Here is a 7,518-nt window from a genome sequence, read left to right as displayed (position 1 = left end):
CAGGGCAGATTCCTGGGTCAGTTGTTGAACAGGTTCTATATCAGTAGTCACTGTTTGACCGAAATTATCAATTGCAGTAGTCATCAAATCCATCTTCGCATGAAGCTGCTCCAACAAAGTACTTGTCCTGCACAAAGCAGACACTAAGGTTTCCTATGTCAACATTCTTATCCAAGGTCAGAGCCTGTTTCTTACGCTCTGTAATCTCTACAGCTGTAGAGTTCCCCAGGTCCACTCCAACAACAGTTCAAAAGCTCCCTCTAGAGGAAACAATTCCTATTTGTATCCATCCTTTTACAAGCAGATCCAGCAACAAAATTGCTTTCGTTTTTCAAATCTTTGTTCCTTTTTTGTGCAAAAGGAAACATTGCAGTCAATATGTTTCTCTTATTTAACTATCTGTCAACATGCGTTATTATTCAGTCAATGAACTTTCCCCAAACGTCTATCTTCCCAGGTTCAAGACGATAGAAATTTATCTTTCTTTACTCCCTCTCCTGCAGGCTTGAAAAATTTAAGATTTCCCCCCTCTTCTCCTTTCCAAGGGGGGTTTGTAGTTTTAACCTGTGGAAATTTAGTCCTTTACAGATGACTTTCCAGACTTTAGCTTGCGATGTCTTTGCTTCAAGCTGTTTACAAAAGCGGAAGGCGGACTTCCTGTTTAGACCTTCCCGCTCCGGTGCCAAATTACGAAGTTTAGTAATCCAATTTTCCATTCTACTCACGGGTACTTGTTTAGAGTCCAATTGTCCACAGGAAAAAAGTCAGCGCTCTCCGACAACAGCAATGCGGCTTCACTCCGTGAAAAGAGCAATCGATTCAAAGCACCGCGCCGCTCACCCCACGTCGCTCCGGATCCCCGTAGTCGGGTTTCCCCGCGAGTAGGGGAGGCGCTAAAGGTGCCAGCCAAATCCCAGGTCCACAGGCTTCTGGGATTTTTGATGGGTCTCCGCCTCGCCGTGGCGGTCCAGACCCAGAACCCTGGGTTCCTCCAGATCAGAGGAAGCCCGCCATTGCCGGTGGCACTAACCCGGAAGTCCCCTGAGGTTCACCACTCCTGTCCTAATGGGGCACTTCTTCCATTATCTCTTTCTGTTCATCGCTACAGTAGAAGAAGTAAACATTGGAAGCACCCTTAGGAAGAAAGCAAATAGACTGGTGCCTTCCTTTCAAACAATAACTTTTCCTTTCTGAGGACTACTGCAGAAATAGGTTCCAAGGGAAAGGATTTATCTTACTAAAACTGCAATACCCTTGATTAGAATGTGCTGCACACCGGCAAAGGAACTCCATTAAGTGAAAACTCACTTAGAATGTAGGGACCTGAGTGGTTAAGGAGTTAGGTACTTATTTTAAAATGTCACGAGGAATGAAGAGTGCTTGATGTTTGAACACTCCCGTAATGGCTGCAGTCCTAGGAAAACCTCAGCCAGGGTAACGGAAATTAGATTCAATAAGGTTCTCTTATGCAGCTGCTAGGTTTCAAGTGTCTATTTTGATGATTTGGATATTTTATTGTAATGTTGCCATCCTACACTAAACCCACTCATACAATATAATGCCCAAGAAAGCTGAAAAGGCATAATAGCAGGTGATTATTATTTTTTTACAACCTAAAGAATTGCAAACTTTTCAGCTTCTCTTACCTGAAGATGGCAGGAGTGATGGAGCCTACCATCTGTTGGCTTGATCCTTACCCGTCCTATCTGATTGAATCAGAGAGATTATGGCTGAGCATCTGCACCTCAACAGTGGTTAATGCCTCCTTGAGGGAAGGAGAAATCCCCAGCAGCCTTAAGATGGAGGTAGTGAAGCCACCCCTTAAAAAGCCAAATTTAATTTAAAAAGCCGGTAGCAATTGTCCAATTTGCCATTTAGTGGCAATGTATTGAAGTAGCCTGTAGCATCAGAACTCCAGAAAGTCTCAGGTGATGCTGATTATGTAGATCCATCTCAGTCTGACTACAGGTCTAGCTATGGGAAGGAGATGCTGTTGTTGTTATTATTATTATTTATATACTGCCCTTCATCAAAAGATCTCAGGGTGATATACAAGATAAGTCCCCGGGAGAGGGAAATGAGTGTCTCTTGTTCTGCTTTATTTCCTGTCACTGTGGGGCAGGCACTTTCCTGGGCTGCTTCATCCCAGATACCTTACTCTGCCTTTCTTCAGAGCAGAAGTGGTGGCAATGGCACACTGTCTTGTGCCAGTCCTGATGGTCTAATGATATTAACTGGGCCTAGGCTGCACAGTTTGTCAACCCCTTCCTTTATCCAAAATGGATTCTTGATAACTTTTTAGCACTGATGATATCAGCCTGCATTTGTAAAAGGCCACCCACCCTCCATTCAAAGAAACAAGGTGTCACGACCCAGTTGGCTCTTCGGCTTAATCAGGCAGCAAGCAGACTCTGTCAGTTTTCAAGCAGTTTTATTATATACAGTAATTACACTCAGAGCCGCTCCAATGGCTACCAACCCCTTTCAAGACATTGAGGCATCTGAGCTAAGGTTACCAGATTTTTTTTCCAGTGAATCTGGGGACACTTTTCAACTTCAATGGATTTTGTATGGGGACTGATTTGTAAATCCGGGGAAATGGGGAAGTCTGATATCCTTAATCTAAGCTCGGATTCCTCCGCCAACAGGATGTCTTCCAGAAGCCCCCCCTTTCGTTTCTTTGATGGACGTCTTTCCTTGACCCTCGTTAACCTACGAGAACGGGGATATTCTGGCTGTCGTCCCACCTCTTCCTCTGACGAATCATTCCCCCCTTGTGCTGTTGTTAGAGACCGCTTATCAGTGCCTTGGCCTCCCTCCAGCCCTCTCTCACTTCCCTGAGAATTTATCTCCTCTTCTCCAGCAGAGGAGAAGGGGGGTTGCGGGGGGGCTGTCTCCAAATGGCTGAGAAGGAAAGAGAACTACTCCTTCCTCCTCTGGCTCTCTGGAGAGCTCTGACATTCTCTGGCTCTCTATCCCCATCCTCATCCTCATCGTCCCTCTGGGGAGCCCTGTCTCTGACACAAGGCTTCAGTGATCATCAAGCAGCTCAGAAGCATCATCTGCACCACTAGGCAGGTAAAAAGACACATGAAAAACTGCCATCATTGGAATGAGAAAACTTCAATCAAATGATATATCAACCAAGGCACAATCAATTCTAAGTGAAATCAGACAGCCTCTGAACTAATTTATCTCAACTATCTGATGGATGTGAGACTTGTCAACTCAAAAATGTGTCTGGTTGTGGTTTTTTTACTGACAAAATGTCATCCCTTCCCAATGAGTTAATAAGACGAAGGTCGATGCCTAGCCTGAAGGCTTGATATATAATCAATATGTGCTCCCAAAACTATAGCAAGAGCCAATTAATCGTCACATACCTTAAGGCCTTTGTTGCCACAGTGAGAATTTACCTGGATTGGCTGATGAATCTCTCACAAATGCCTACTACATAGTCAGAAGGTCGAAAGAAGCCAGAATCCAAGCCACTGTGCCTCTTCCTCATAAGCAAAAGACTGGTTTCCTGCTACTAGCTAAATGGGAACGCTAGGAAAGTTTGCTGCCCTTGGGATTTGCACAGATCATATTTTTCATGTTACGGACAAAATGAAAGCGCCATTTTGGAACATGGACTTTGACTTTTGTAAAACTGGTTGTGTGTTGTGCCCTAGCAGCTCAAATACTGTCTTGATGAGGATAGGTAGAGCAGCCCAACAAATGCAACCTTTGCTACTAAATAAATAAACCCTTTGTGAATTATCCAACTTACTGTATTGACAGGTTGTTTAGGGAAGGGCCATAACTCAGTTTTCAAGCATCTGTGCTGTATGCAGAAGATCCTGAGTTCAACCTCCAGATAGGACTGGAAAATATCATTGTCTGAAACTCTGGAAAGCCAGTCAGTGTGTAGACAAAACTGAGCTAGAACTGGACTCACTATAAGGCATGTTTCTATTTTGTAAAAATGGGTGCTCATGACACAAGGCAGAGAAAAGTTGTTGATGCTAAGGAGGTTTGGGTCTGGTCAGCATCTGATATCCTAAACTCAGAGACAAAACATCACATTTGGATGCGCTGATTAACTCAATGTAGGAATGGATTAAAAAAACTGACAGAATATGCGGAATTGGATTGTTAGTCCGAAAAAATAAAGAACAAACCAAAACAGGTATTTGTATCAAAATGGGAAGTCTTCAAAATGTATTTAAAAAATAATTATAGCAGTTTAAATTCTGTTGCAGCATTTAATTAATTTCAGTAGTGTTTTAAGAATAATGTGAGACCCAAGACTAATTAAGAAGCAGTTTAATCATGATAACAGTTTGTATCGGCAACAAGTTTTATGTATTTGAATTAAGGAGTAGACGGGAAGTCATTTGTGTTTTTAATTTGGTTTTGTAATAATTTTATTCACTTTCTGTATGGTATGGGTGTAAAGGGTGCCTTTTTTCTTTTTATTTTGTTTGTTCTATTTCTGTAATAATTCAATGAAAAATATTTTTTTAAAAAAAAAAAATTAAATCATTGTAAGACACATGGGTGTTGCCAGGATTTTTGTTAGGGGTGGCAGGACTTTGTTGGGGGAGCAGGACTTGATTAGTCAGTTAGTTAAGTATTTCTATTGTTTTACTTTATCTAGGGGGGCAGCTGACCCCCCTTCCCTCCCTTGGCTATGCCCATGTTAAGATTGGCTCCTCCTGTAGGGTAAATAAGTGCAACAGACAGCAGCAATGTGCCGGGGAGGTCTTGATGAGCTGCTAAGTGACATTTGGAAGGGAGACAAGAAGTATGTCCCTCCATGTGGGATAAAATAAGACTACCTGGGAAATTTCTTCCTCCTGCTGACTGTAGTATGCATTTCCTGAGGCCCTGATCTGGGTTCCCCTCTGACAGATGCTTGAAGAGAGGGCCTTTTCAGTTGTGGCTCCGTTTGTGGAATGCTCTCCAGTGAGAGGTGCCTGGTGCCGTCACTAACATCTTCTCTGCTCCAGTTAAAACCATGCCTCTTTCCCCCAGCATTTAAAGCCAACGGTTGTTGGCTATTATTGATGCTACTGAAGCATTTGCTGCAGTTATGGGGCAGGGAGGTTTCTGTTGATTTTTTTTTATTATTAACTATTCTGGTTTTTTTTACGATGGGTTTTTTTTTTTTTGTATTTCTTATGCACATAAAAAAAGTCACTTTGAGACCTTTTTTTGTATAGCAAGCAACTAATAAGTTCAAGTGATCACCACTACAATCATATCTGTGAGCAGAAAATGGCAGGTAAGTAAAACAGGTAAGCAGGCCAAGTAAGGAGCTGGTCAGTGACAGAGCACATGTTTCACATTCCAAGTTTCAAACCCTGCCCAGAGGCGTTTTTGCAGAATTTCCCCCCAGGAGTGAGGATAGTAAATACTCCAAATAAAAACATATGCATAATAAGCATCAGAGGACAGGTTCGTCAAACAAATGATGCCTGCACATTTTGCCTCATAACTCAGGCAAATGCTGGCAATTTAACGCTTATTTAAAAATGAAAGCAGGGAATCTGAGTATTATGATTTTTGGGGAGGGGGAGAAGTTTCCCACCTTTGCCCACCTGTGGACACCCATGTCCCCCATAATCCTCTAGTAAGGCTGTATAAGACACCTGTCTGAAAGAATCCTGAAGAGTCACAGCTAGCAAGTGACTAACCTGAGATACGTGGTCTGACTTGATAACAGGCAGTTTCCTCATTATACTGCAGCTCAAATCAAGCCCTTTGTGGCGATACCTCTCTGCTGGAGATCGGAGTGTTATGAGATGTGCGTTGCAATCCAATAAGTTCACTCCAGTAAGCTCAATAGGACATAGTCCCAGGTAAATCTACAGGATTGGTGCCTAAATCAGTTTGGAAGGGTAAAGTATTTTGTACGCTGGAAACGATTTAATAGTAATTATAGTTTACAGAGGGATTTATGTTTCAAAGCAATTATGCTCTCTCAATCTTCCTGTGGATAAACAGCAATTAGCCAAACAGAAACACTTATTTACAAGTTCCATAATAGCCAGCCGACTTTGTATCGCTGGCAGATTCAGCCACCTTCTGCTTTCCTCCCAACACGTAACAGTACTTAATAAGCTTGCCATTTAATGGGCTATTTTTCCTGGTCCATTTCACCCTAGTGACTAAGCTCTTTCTCCTGAGAAGTGGCAGTTTGATTCTGCCATTAGTCATCGTTAACAAGAGACTTATGGCCGAGGAGTTTAAGAAATTAGAAGTATAATGAGAGTCGCCAGCTGAGCCTCATCTAGAATTGTGTCCCATCCTTTTTCTCTTCTTATGAGGGAGGGGGCTTCAGCATTGGAGCAGCTCTCTGAAGGACACAGTTTTCTTGTTTTCCACTCTCTTGCTTTCTCTTGACTGGTCTATATATTTATTTATTTATTTTATTTATTTAGACTGTTTCTATACCACTTAATATATACAAATATCTCTAAGCAGTGTACAGAAAACTGAAACACACCGATTCCGAAAACACACAATAAAACCATTAGTGCAATTTGCTAAAAATATATATAGTGATATCAAATTCCTTCTCCTTCTGACAGACCTCCCCACTTAACACCTCTCAGCCCCCAGGCTCTCACCAAAGGCTCCACCCATCCAGCCTGGCTCTCACAAACCTTCTCCAAAATCTTACAAGATTTTTCCTGGGACCTGCTGGCATCACCTTAGTCCTTCACCCAGGCTTGTTTTTATGAACAGGCACCATGGTTACTGGAACTTCATCGGGTTGCCCACGGCTGTGTCCCATTCGGCACTCAGTCAGCTGCACTGAACATACCCAAAGCCAGGATACAGCAGATTTAGTTGGGCGAGTTTTCGGGGGGGGGGGGTCCAAAGGATGGCAAATAGGAAAATACTCTCCTCTCTTCTCATGTTTCTTTCTCTAGTCTCTGCATACTTCTCTTTCAGCTGCTGTGCTTGACATGTGTTAGAATGACGTGGGAATAAGATGGGCAAGAAAATCATGTGGACTACAGGGCCACTTGAGCACTGTTTCAGCATAGGGATTCCATGATGCTAGAACTGTTTTGATTCCAAAATTGGAAGACACTAAAAGGTCACCTTGGTTCCAGCCTCTGCTGCAGGGCAGGCCTATCCTCTTGTCTTCCCACACCTGCCCAAGACAGTTTAGTGTGCTACAGGTAGACCAACCACTGGGGAAGGGTTCAGTGGTAGAACAGGGGTGGGAGAATGTTTTCAGCTTGAAGGCCAGCTTTCCTTCTGGACAGACTTATGATGGCCCCATGCCAGTGGTGAGCAGAGCCAGAGACAAAAGTACGTGGAGCGATGCGTGCACAGTAGGCTAGCTTCCACACACACAAAAAGCTCTCTCTGTCCTCTGTCCACACAGCCAAGAGGCCAAAGTTCAAGGACATATTGCTGCCAGGCCAAACCCCTCAGGGTGTGAAGCAGGGGCAGTGAAGAGCGTAGCCTGGGAAGAGCTTTGAGGGCCGGCTGGACAGGCCTGGAAGGCTGCATTTG

This window comes from Podarcis vaucheri (genome assembly GCF_965113315.1).
Source record: "Podarcis vaucheri genome assembly, chromosome: 9".
Lineage (NCBI taxonomy): Eukaryota > Metazoa > Chordata > Lepidosauria > Squamata > Lacertidae > Podarcis > Podarcis vaucheri.
The sequence above is the reverse complement of the archived record's forward strand: the minus strand, read 5'-3'. Positions refer to the sequence as shown.